The sequence below is a fragment of the Bos indicus x Bos taurus genome, chromosome 10 (genome assembly GCF_003369695.1).
Source record: "Bos indicus x Bos taurus breed Angus x Brahman F1 hybrid chromosome 10, Bos_hybrid_MaternalHap_v2.0, whole genome shotgun sequence".
NCBI lineage: Eukaryota > Metazoa > Chordata > Mammalia > Artiodactyla > Bovidae > Bos > Bos indicus x Bos taurus.
Window position 1 is genome coordinate 67,314,752 of NC_040085.1, and position 12,221 is coordinate 67,326,972.

Consider the following 12,221-nt stretch of genomic DNA (forward strand, 5'->3'; position numbering starts at 1 on the left):
TTGCTCAGCATAATTTCTGTGAGATCTATTCATGTCATTGTGTATATTAGTATTCTACTCTTTTTTATTGCTGAATATTCCATTTTATAAATGTAGCACGATTTTGTTTGCTCATTCTTGTCCTGATGGACATTTTGGAGTTTTCCCTGTTTGGGGTTATTATGAAGAATGCTTCCATCAATATTCTTGTCCATAAATTACACCTTGATTCCTCTTGGGTGAATGCCTAGCAGGGGAATTGCTGAATAACACAGTAGATACATGTTTAACTTTATAAGAAACTCACATGATTTTCCAAAGTGGTTGTATTCTTATATTCCCACCAGCAACGTGTGAGAGTTCTAATTACTCCATGTCCTCACCAACATTTGATGTGGTAATTCTCTTTAATTTTGGACATGCTGGTGGCTATGGAATGATAACTTGTGGTATTAATTTGCATATCAAATTCCTCGCAATTTCAGTCCCTTTTCTAGTGGCTTTCCAGTGTTTCCAATTAATTGTTTTAGAATATATCTCTAAATATTGTTTTTGTTGGCAGGGTGAGTCCTTTGCAAGCTATTCTACCATTACTAAAATCCTTGCAAAGTTCTGTAGAGGTGTGACTTTATGGTTTGTCTGTTTGGTGTTGGCATTTTGCAAATTGGTGACACCTTTGAGAAATGATTTTCTCTTATCCCATTCAACCCTTCTTCATATGGGCAAATTATCTTAAGGTTAATATTTTTCAACTTGTCTCAATTGTTGCATCTTATCTTTTTGCTCTGATATTGAAATTAACAGAAACTTGGGTTACTTGAACATGAAAAAACTGTCCAAATTATAGTTTAGGCATCTTCTGCCTGCTCACAAGTCTTTCGGTTTTGCTTGGCATTTTGAACAAACAGGATTCGCTAGAAAAAATGAATCTGCTCATAACTCAGTCAAATAAAATATAATGTAATATTACAGAACACTGCTGATAGAACATTCTTACAGCACATGGAAGGTGGGTACAACCATGGTTTAGACAAACCCAGCAGGGAGTGTCGGGCATGAATGAGGAGTGGCTAAGATTCTGAATATGCTGAACTACCTGAATATGCTGCAGTAAGTTGCAAGGGGCCAGAGGAGTAAGGCCATGTGGATTAGACCAGGTCTGATGGTGCTGTTGTTGTTACATGACATCTCTTTTTAGAGTTATGTTGGCTTTCTAAGAATAAATTTTATTACATTTCTATCTTCCTTAATTGTACACTAGAAACATGAGAACAATGGTGCTGGAATAGTCCTCAATATTCTCATAGTATTAATTTATTAGTTATAGTGATAAAGGAATGTCAAGTGTTACTCAGGGTGAGTTCTTACTAGGCCATTGCAATAATATTCCTTTCAGAGGTGACCCTGGGTAAAATAGCGAGGCAGGCCAAGTTCATCTTGGGTAATTCCACCGCCCCTATAAGTTAGTCCTTCCTGTTCTCTGTCTTCAAATGTCTCTTACTCCAGAAAGATGCTCAGTGATCTCCTTTCTCCAGGAACTCTTGCTAATAAGGAAGACAGGGAATTCATGGGCTAATTCATACCAGACTGATAGTGATCGATATCTTAGCATTCTACCCCTCTTAGGTGTGCCTTGTATTTTTAAATGATGTTAAAAGGGCTGTTTTACCCATGAGAAGGAGATTTTTAATGTTCAAGTTTCAGGATCTGTAGCATCACTGTGTGGGCTGTATTTTAGAAGCTCAGAGCTGGTCTCCCTGTCTGTGGGAGCCTTATCTTGTCAGTTTAGCTCCTAGGCTGGGGCTCAACTTGAGCTGGCACGTTGCTGCCGCCTTAGGGCACAGCTTCCTTGTCAGATGCAGAGAATGTGACGGGTGTCTCTGTGCGTGTTACGCAAGGAAGGATTGGAGCTCCCCAGCCCCCACGCTCCTGCCTCAGCTGTGGCAGCACATGGACCTGGCTCTGTGAGAATGTCCCTGGTTTGGCCTCTCTCCTGTCAGCCACCCTAGATCATCTCTGGCTACCAGGTAGAACATTTGGAGCTCTAGTTCCCACCTGGGGTGCTGGAGGGCTTTACATAAAGAAGCAGGGTGAGGTCAGGCTTGCCTGGTGTGGCTCAGGCTCTGAAGGGGGCGTTGGCCTGGGATCCCAGAGGGATTGTCAAGGCTCAAGAAATGTTGGTTGATGAAAGAATGAAATGATGCCATTTGCAGTAACACGGATGGACCTAGAGATTGTCACACTAAGTAAGTCAGGCAGAGAAAGACAAATATCATATGATATCATTTATATGTGAAATCTAAAAAATGCTACAAATGACCTGATTTACCAAACAGAAACAGAATCACAGATTCAGACAATAAATGCATAGTTACCAAAGGGGAAAGCAAAGGTGTGGGAAGGATAAATTAGGAGGTTGGGATTAACATATACACACTACTATATTCAAAATAGATAACAAGGACCTATAGCATAGGGCACTCTACTCAATATTCTGTAATAACCTGTATGTGAAAAGAACCTGAAAAAAGAATAGATACATGTATAACTGAATCACTTTGCTGTGCAGCAGAAACTAACACAACATTGTAAATCAACTATACTCTGAAAGTGAAGTTAAAAAAGAAAGAAATCTTGGTTGAGCCTCAGTGTACATCTGATCTATCTCACAGGGTTATTTTGAAGGTCAGATGATAGAGTGTGTAGGAAGGTGTAGAGTGTTCTATGAAGGCACATCTCCATGTTCCTGTTGTCATGGCAGCAAGATTCCTGTCATTCTCCCCACCCCTGCATGGCACCCATGTATACTCAGCAGGTGTATTTTATTTCGACACTGTTTTTCTTTTATACTAGAAGCCTCAAGAATTTATTGGACAGTTTCTAATGTGATATTGGCTTATCACCATGCCTGTTTCCCTTTCATGGCCTGCTCTACAGGTTCTGCCATTAACCGAGATGCTGTAATCCCAAGGCTCTCCTTTAAAAAGCAATTGCTTAAATGGAGGTATGGTCTGAGATATACCAGACTGGCATTAGGAGCTACTGACTAGTCCTTATTTCACCCTCTCTCATCTTCTCATCTTTTGATAATTGTGCTGAATTTGCAGCTAAGGCAAAAGAGTTTTTATTAAAAATAAGACATGACATGAGAAATCACATGAGCGATGCCTGCCGGGTACAGACCTGTGATCTCATCACAGATGCTGGGGATGTAAAGATGAACAAGATACAGACACTGGAATGAGCTCGTCTGCTGTGGGCAGATGCAGCCTATGTGTACGGTGCGGGGGCCCAGGGCCCAGCACAGGAATAAGTCCAAGGCATGGTGCTGGCTGGCAGGAACATGTGATCAGATCAGCCAGGAGATTTTAGAGGAAGCTCCACTGGGGAGGAGCATGGTGGAACAATCAATAGAGAGATTGCTGGCGGAGGAGAAAGTTCAAGAGGGGCAGACAGCGTGTTCACAGGCATAGGGGTGAGAGAACAGTGAAGAGTTCCATAGACTGAACATAGTGAGAGGGGTGCTGAGTGAGAGGGAGTGTGGCCAGAAATGCGGCAGAGACTTGGGAGGAGGGCCTCATGCACATGGCTCAGTGGTAAAGAATCTGCCTGCCAATGCAGGAGAAGTGGGTTCAAACCCTCAATTGGGAAGATCCCCTGGAGAAGGAAATGGCAACCCACTCCAGTATTCTTGCCTGGGAAATCCCATGGATAGAGGAGCCTGGCGGGCTACAGTCCATGCGATCGAAAAGAGTCAAACACAGACAAGCAACTGAGCCCGCAGGCATGCACAGGTTTGCCCAGGACAGTCTGAGTTTGTCTGCGGTACCAGTGTAAACCACTCACAGCATCATCTTGCAGTCTCATGAGGATCCCAGGTTAGAGGATAAACTGCATGGTTACACTACTTCTAGGCTTGCAGACATGATGGGGTGCCAGTGAAGGGTTTTAAGGACTGGGAAAATCTTACTTGATAGCCATAGGTACATGGGGCTGGCAGCAGGGGCTATTAGGATCATAAGAGGAGATGGGTATAGATAGCCAGTAAGAGACAATTAAAGTTTTCTAAGAGAGAGATTACTAGAACTGGAGTTAAGTTGAAATCTGTGGGGATAAATGGAGAGTGGGGGACAGCTATGAGAAATATGTAGGTCTTGAAACCAGCAGGAATTGGCAATTCATGGGGTGTCAGGGATGAAGAAGGATGAGACTCCGGTGATGCTCAGAGGATGTTGTGCAGTCATTCACCAGACTAGAAACATATCAATAGAAAGTGGTGAATTCAGCTTTGAGCAGGTGGAGTTTGAGATACTTGTGGGAAACCCAAGAGGAGATGCTTAGTAGCAATAAGAGTCTAGAGTTTGTTAAGGGATCTAGGCGTGAGATATAGCTCTGGCTGCCAGTGGGAGCCAGTCTGGAGACTAGGACCCACTGAGAAGATTTAGAAAACCAAGGTTGACTAACAGCAGATCTCTGTGGAATACCAATAATTAAGAATCTGGCTCACAGATTATAATTTGTCAAACTTACCCAAACTCTGTTGAAGGTTTACTTAATGAACGCTCATTTTGTTAGTATATTTATTACTTATTCAATAATATTTGAATGCTTACTGCATGTTAGGGACTGTTTTGCCAGATGGTAGAACATCTTCCAAATTGACATCAAAATGTTTGCTGATGAAGTTTGGAGAAAGGACAGAACATAAAAGACTTTCAGGAAAAAAAATACGCATAAATTGGCGTTAACAGCAGTAGCTTCACAATTTGATCATGAAGTGTGCTATGTATAGATTTATGTTTAATGCTGAGATGAGAGGATGAGCCTGCTTCAGAACCCAACATTAAACTGAGATGGAGCAAGAAAAACTCTTCATGGAAATCTGTCACAGAGCTGAAGGCATAACATTGTCAACTGGATCAAAAACCCATCACCATTGTTCATATTAAGAAAGGTGTTATCACTCTTGATCAGATATAGAATTCCCCTCAGCACTGCTGCCAAGACACAGTTGAACTGACTTATTGTTTTGAAAGGACTGTCTCATGTCATTCTTTATTTCACTCTGGCTAAACCTTTCTGGAGCTAACCCCTGGATCAGCCACCTAATCAAGCTGAAATTTTATTAAAGTGATGAAAGAAACCTGGACTTTTAATGCAGCCTTTTGATGCTGTGACTATGGCTCTGTTTGATGGTCACTATGCTGGACTAGTTCTTACCTGGAAGAGCGGAGTGGGCCCCCCCCCAAAAAAAAGAAGGTTTGAAGTATTGATGAAAATGCATTGAACTAAACTTATCACTTTTATAATTGGAAGGCAACAAAAGAAATTGTTAAAATAGTGATATCCCCTCAGCAAATCAAAAAAGATGTTGCTGCACTGTAATGCTATTAAGAAATACAGTGTAAGATTTGAAGATAATGTAGTTTATGTAAGTGAAGTTTGCTTGAATTCAGGGTATCTCATACTTCAATGATTGGCCCACAGAGTGAGAACCAGATGACGTGTGTTTCCTCATGGGAGTACACCATCCCATTTGTGAAGTAGTCTTGCCAAAAAATCAAGCCCAGATCTGGTCAGGCTTCCACATCTAACCACCACTGTGGAGGAAATAGGGGGATAGGGACACATTTAAAATGACACCATGAGGTACAATCAGCAAAATTCAAAATGTGGAAACATTTGATAAGACAAGAGACTTGCTTTCTTTGACTAAAAATTGGAAGAGAAAAAGAAAAGAGAAGGGAAAACCAAAAATAGCAAAAGATTACAAATTGGAAGAAAAAAGGAAAAAAGGAGAGAAAACCAAAATAACAAATGAAAAACATATTAACCACCTTCAACATGTGAAACATACCAAGCAAGAATTGCAAAACTAACTCCCAGGATACAACTGGGAAAATGTATGACTGTATACATCATAATAATAAGGAATTATTAACCTTATTTAGCTGTGATTGTGGTATTTTGGTAGCTTAAAATAGAGGGTCTATGACCGATACCTACTGAAATGTTTACTGATAAAATGATTTCTGAGGTATACTTCAGAATATTCCAGAGGTGGGAGAAGGGGAGAGAGGGTACAGGTAAAACAAGATTGGCCACAAGTTGCTTCTTAGAAGCTAGATGACAGTTACATGTAAGTTTATAATTTTGACTACTTTTTCATGTGTTTGAAATTCTCCTTAATAAGAAATCAAAATCACACATTTAAAATACCTATTTCCTAAACAAAAAACAGTATGTAGGTTGCCTCTGCAATAGCCAAATGATGCTTTAACTTTGAACACATGATATCTATTCTCATTTATAAATTAAAGCTGGTGTTTTTTATCTGTATACATTTTATCCTTAATTCCCAATTTTTATGTATGATGAAGAAGAAGAGTTAAAAATTTAAATGACTAGAGTACTTCAGAAATATTTTTAAAGATTCTAAATAAATACTAAGCTGTGAGTCAAAAACTGCAGGTAGGAAGAAATGAGTAAGACAAATCCTTTCGTTCTGTCGTAAAGTTCTCACTCATAACGAATGACAGGTAAGTCATCTCCTATTAACAATTACATAACACTTTGCCCTTAGAAAGTTTCATTTTAAGATAGTTTTCTTAAAGAATGACGTAAAGCAAAAGAATTAATGGTAGACGAATCTTGTGGACATATCTTTTCCCCAAAGTTCCCCAAGCAAAGTTGAGAGTATTCTGTACCAGTTTGGAGGAAAAAGTGATTTCTTAAAAGATAAACAAAAATACAGTCTGACAAAGAACCTGTCATTTGTGGATTTGAAGCTCATTGAGAAAGCTTCACTGAAGCTTTGAATTGCCCCCTTCTTTCAGACTCTTTCTTATGTTACTTGGAGCTAATACTCATTTCCTCTGGGGAAAGGATGGAAAGTGCCAGAATTTTGGTATCTGCCAAAAGTATTCTTTCTTCTAAGGGATCATACAATACTGTAAGATCGAGTAAAATTCTGATCTTTTTGAACCATTTTCGCTCAGATTTCCTGTGTCAAACCACTGGTTTACCTGTAATTATGTTCTCTGCTAAATCGTCACGGCCGCGTGCACCAAGGCAGATGAAACATGTGTTAACTGCTTGAAGGCTGCAACTCATAGTTTCTCACACTCTCTGTGTGTTATTTTTAAAGGGGGAAAAAGTCATCTCTGATGGCAGTTTTCAGTATTCCTTTCTCATGTTTCAAGCCTGGCGACATATTGTTGATATATCTTTTTAAAACTAACTTTTTAAAAAAATATATATTCTTTCTGTACATTCAACCTGAGGGATGTAGTGGCTACTTTGGTGCTCCTGGTGGTCCAAGCAGTTCTGTGGCTCCCATTGGAAATGACTGCCAGGGTGGAGACAGGGCTGGAGGGTAACAGAGAGGCATTGAGGCAATGGGGAGAGAAGGAAAACTGGAAAAAGAAATGATCTTTTTAAAGAATTGAAGCTAAACTGCCCATGTCATAGTTGACCTGATCCTCTCTCCCATGAGAGTAGGCTCATTTATTGAGCTCCTTCTGAGGACCAGATGCTGTGCTCAGCCTGAAACTGAGCAAGGACCAATAGCAACTCTTGTTTCATTTTCTTCCAGGAACAAAATAGCCTCTTACCCTCCTAATAGTTGCCCTCTATATGTTCGTGCCATCATGCATATTATTTCATTTGCTCCTCACGACAAACTTCTGAGGCTGATGTAATCCTCAGTATGCAAGTGGTGAATCCAGCTCCGGGATGCTGAGTTGCTATGGTCTCCTGAATAATGAGTGCCGGAGCCCAGACACAAGCTCAGACTGGGATGCAGAGGTCTAAGATCTTTCTAGGCCATCAGCTTATCTGGGAGGTGTTTGCATGTTTTCTCTTTATTCTACCTTGGATAAAAACTGTCCTTCAGGTGATATAATCCCAACCTTCACAGAGTTTTGTTTTCTTTTGGGATAATGTTCTTTTGCGAGACTTTCTTTGAAGTCCCCCCTCTTACACCTAAAGGTTGACAGTATCCTGGGAAAGGTACCATCTTCTTAAATACCAGGTATAGATCAGAGAACTCTGGGAAGACTGAGCTTGAGATTTGCTGAGTTTTACCATCATCATCAGTAGGTTCTCTTAATGAAAGCATTAAACTAGAACTTGGAAAAATTATAAGTCAAATGAGTTCAGTTAGCATATGATAGCTATATTTGTCTAGTTATGTCTCAACCATTGTTGGCTTCATCCTGACTACTTCTCTTACTTTCATTGACTATTGATGATAAACTTTTAAATGGTCCCTAAAGTGTGGTCCTGCAGATCTCTGGGAGTTCCAGAATATTCAACCCTGATTATTCATTGGAAGGATTGATGCTGAGTCTAAAGCTCCAATACTTTGACCACCTGATGTGAAGAGCCGAATCACTGGAAAAGACTGTGTTGCTCAGAAAGATTGAAGTCAAAGGAGAAGAGGGTGGCAGAGGATGAGATGGTTCAATAGCATCACTGACTTAATGGACTTGAGTTTGAGCAAACTCTGGGGATGGTGAAGGACAGGGAAGCCTGGTGTGCTGCAGTCCATGGGGTTGCAAAGAGTCGGACATAACTTAGAGACTGAACAACAACAATGCATAAGGCACTCTGCTACATTCTGCAATACTATTGTGTCTCAGGAAAGAACACTTGAATAGTTGATCTACTTTTTTCACCCCATGGGACACCATTTTTTACTTGAAAGAATGACAAACTGTAGTTATGGAGACATAGGATTTTGTCAGGTATTTTCTTGAAAATGAATGAAATGAGCTTGTTATTTCCAAGCAAAAAGCTGAATATGATGCTAGTGTTAAAATTGGATCCTGCAAGGCATGGGTAGAATTTTGGAAATTTTATACTCACCATATGAGCTTGTCAGCTTATAATACTTAAAAGACTTTTCTTATGAATTTGTTAGTGTAACAGTATAAAAATCTCATTGATTATATAGATTCTACATTGCAACTAACTCTTAAACTACCAGTTGTCAGGTTTTGGTATAGACTCAAAGAAGCACCTGAAAAAGCTATTAAAACACTCTCTTTTCCACTACTGTCTGTACGAGGGTAGATTTTGTTCACATACTTCATCTAAAACAGCGTTGTAGAAGATGGAATACAGAAGCAGATCTAAGAATCCTGGCCTCTGAGTCACACTCTAAAGGGATTTGCAAAATTGTAAAACAATGCCACTCTTCTCATTTAATTTTTTTTTGGAAAATAAAGTTATCTTTCATAAAAATGTTATTTATGTTAACCTGCAATGGATTTGTTATTGTTTTAAATGAATAAATTTTTTTAAAGTCTCAATTTTAATTTCTAACATGATAAAAGTAGAGAGAACCCACAAAAACCAAAACTGAGCCCGTGATTTTTAAGACTAGAAAAGGGTCCTGAAGCCAAATTATCTCTAGAATTTCTAGGTTATCTCCCCCTTAATCTTTCTTTCAGAAAGTCCAGCATTTTTAGCGATAATTTAAAGAAGGAACTGACAAGCTTTTGTGTATGCTCTATTGGGACCGACATTAGGTGACAATTAGGTGATATACGCAACAGAAAAATTCAGTCATTTTTGGAAACTGTTATCCTTTTTCTCTAATTATTTTTACTGTGTGGTCTACTTCTGCACTGGGTTTTTGTTATAAGCCCTTTCTCATAAAAATAGGGAGGTCAGGAAATGACACCCAAACTACCTAAACCTATGGTGGTTTCTAACTTTAGAGATGCTGCTATCGGTAGCTTGATGCTAAACCTTTGCTTGATTTGAGCAGAGCAAGGCAGTCGCAGTACTTCTGAGCAAGTGGTCAGAGCTGTTAGCACTAAAAGCTGAACCGCGAAAATAGCTCAAAAGCCTATGGATGGAAGCATCCGCAGATTCACCTTATGTGACACTCACCCACCAGCATGTTCATCTGAAATCAAGATTCATGCAAAACACAGTGTCTGACTAGTATCTTCATTTTCTCAAGCTTTATATATATATATATATTTAGTTGGAATTACACTCATGCAGAATTCTCTCAGTGGAGCTGAGATCTGGGGAAAACAGAAATGATTTAATCTTTTGATAGAAAAATTAATTGCTACAGAGCCTGGTTTCATTGTGCTTCAATTTCATTTCCAGCAACCCTAGTTCTGCTCTTACTGTTTCAAATGAACAGGGCAGCAGAGGCTCTGTGTACCAGGCCAGTTACATTGGCATCCCTTTTAGTAGGTTTTTTCCCCAATAACGCCTGTGTCAGTGGGCAGGTGAAGAGGCAGGAAGACCTGTTTCTTCTCCCCTGAAACTTGTCATCAGCATTAGGATTTCATCCTGGTGTTTGAAATTTCTGTTCAGCACTAGATGACTTCCTGTGTGAGGTTGAGAGTGGGCGAGGGGAGCCTTAGTGGTCTAGGGTTGAAGACACATTCTTTGTGTATGTCAGAGATTGCCTTTGATTTTCATAAGTGGCAACTTAGTTCTAACATTGTTTTGGAGAAAGTCGGTTGCTATCTCTCTGAATTTACTTGGGTTACAGAATATACTGGATGGGGCAGTACTTCTAAATTATCACCACTTGGGTCCAGTGGATCAAGAGAACTCTCTCTGGACACACAGTGTGTTTATGTATAACATGTGATATATGTATGCATGCATGTGTGTAGGTAGGTATTTACTAATGACATTGAGTTTATTCCTATGGAACTCAAAATTTCGTGTGTGGGCGGAGACACAAACAACTAGACAAATTAACATAATATGCCAAGTGGTAAATGTTATGGAAAAAATAGGGCAGAGTGAGGGGACAGAGATGAGGACTGTGTGTGTGCTGTTCTGTTCAAATTACGTTGGTGTTGGAGCTGCCGACCTGAAGGGAAGGAGGGACCATGACGTTGTGTTACAGGAAGAGGGGACAGGAAATACAAAAAACCCTAAGGTGGGAGTGTGGTGGGTGAGTGAGTGTTAGCAGAGGAGAGAATTGTTACCGAGCGCTGAAGTTCAGGGGAGGTGCTAGCATCCTTGTGACAAAGTCTGCACGCTGTTAATGTCACTTCCCTTATCAGGAACACATCTTTGTTAATTGAGTGAAGTTCGCCTTTATTTGAGGCTGTCTTACCATTTGGCTGAACATAATCTTTCTTCTTTGTCTAGGGGCCCATAGAGCACCATATTTATATCCATTTATAGTGATTTAATGTAAGTTAAGCAAAAACTTTTAAATTTATCCTGAGTTCTGTGCACTCCATCAGGGTTTCTTATTGTTCTAAGCTACATTAGGATCAGTTGCATTGTTTAGTACACATTCAAATGTACTATCTGGCAGTATATAACAATTCCATACACTGCTAAATATAATTAGGTATAATTCAATTCCAGCTATAGGTTATTAGGAAATTACTCTTATTGTACACCTGACCTATCTAAAACACAGTCAGACAATTTAGGTTCAGCTAGAATCCATTGAGCCCCACAGCTTGCTGTGATTAGACTGTGCCCTAAAAACTGCACTCAGCTGAGGATACCAGCATATAGATACAAAGCTCCATCATGTTCAGAGGAGAGTAAACTGGGTGATGGAGGAGAAAAAGCATGTCACATAGCAATGAGGGGGTAAACTGGGCATGAGCCTGAGAAGGAAAGGACCTTCAAGTATGCAAAAAACTAGCCTGGTGATCATTCAGGCTGCTCTCCAGGTGTTTCCAGCTCTCTTTCTTCTGGGCCTAGGGTAAGAAACTCTTTTGGGCCTCATTCACTTTCACTTTTCACTTTCATGCATTGGAGAAGGAAATGGCAACCCACTCCAGTGTTCTTGCCTGGAGAATCCCAGGGATGGGGGAGCCTGGTGGGCTGCCGTCTATGGGGTCACACAGAATCAGACACGACTGAAGTGACTTAGCAGCAGCAGCAGTGACATCTGGAGAAGTAAGTAGGTTAAAGGTCAGTCTGGGCACATAGGAGACTTAGTATATAACTTTTTGAAGGTTAATTCTTACTGCATTTTGTGTGAACAAGGACACTTCCATTATCTGAGTCCTTCGGTTGATAATTATCAAGTCCTGAAATTAGGGCTTCAAAAAGTGTGAAATGGCAAGAGAGGAGGATCTGTTCTAGAACAATGAAATCACTTGAGAATTTTGAAAAATGCAGATTTTTTTTTTTTCAGGCCCCAGACTGAATCAGAATCTCCTGGGAAGAGGCCAGGAAAACAGATTGCTAATAAGAACTTAGACTGGTTCTAATGGTTGGCCAAGTTTGAA

The 12,221-nt window shown here is 40.0% G+C and overlaps 1 protein-coding gene across 1 annotated transcript in view; it reads left to right on the forward strand.

Annotated features, from left to right (window-relative positions):
• PRKCH (protein kinase C eta) overlaps nucleotides 1–12,221 on the forward strand; it is a 232,723-nt gene that overhangs the window by 75,431 nt on the left and 145,071 nt on the right. The gene's annotated exons all lie outside the window — the stretch shown is intronic.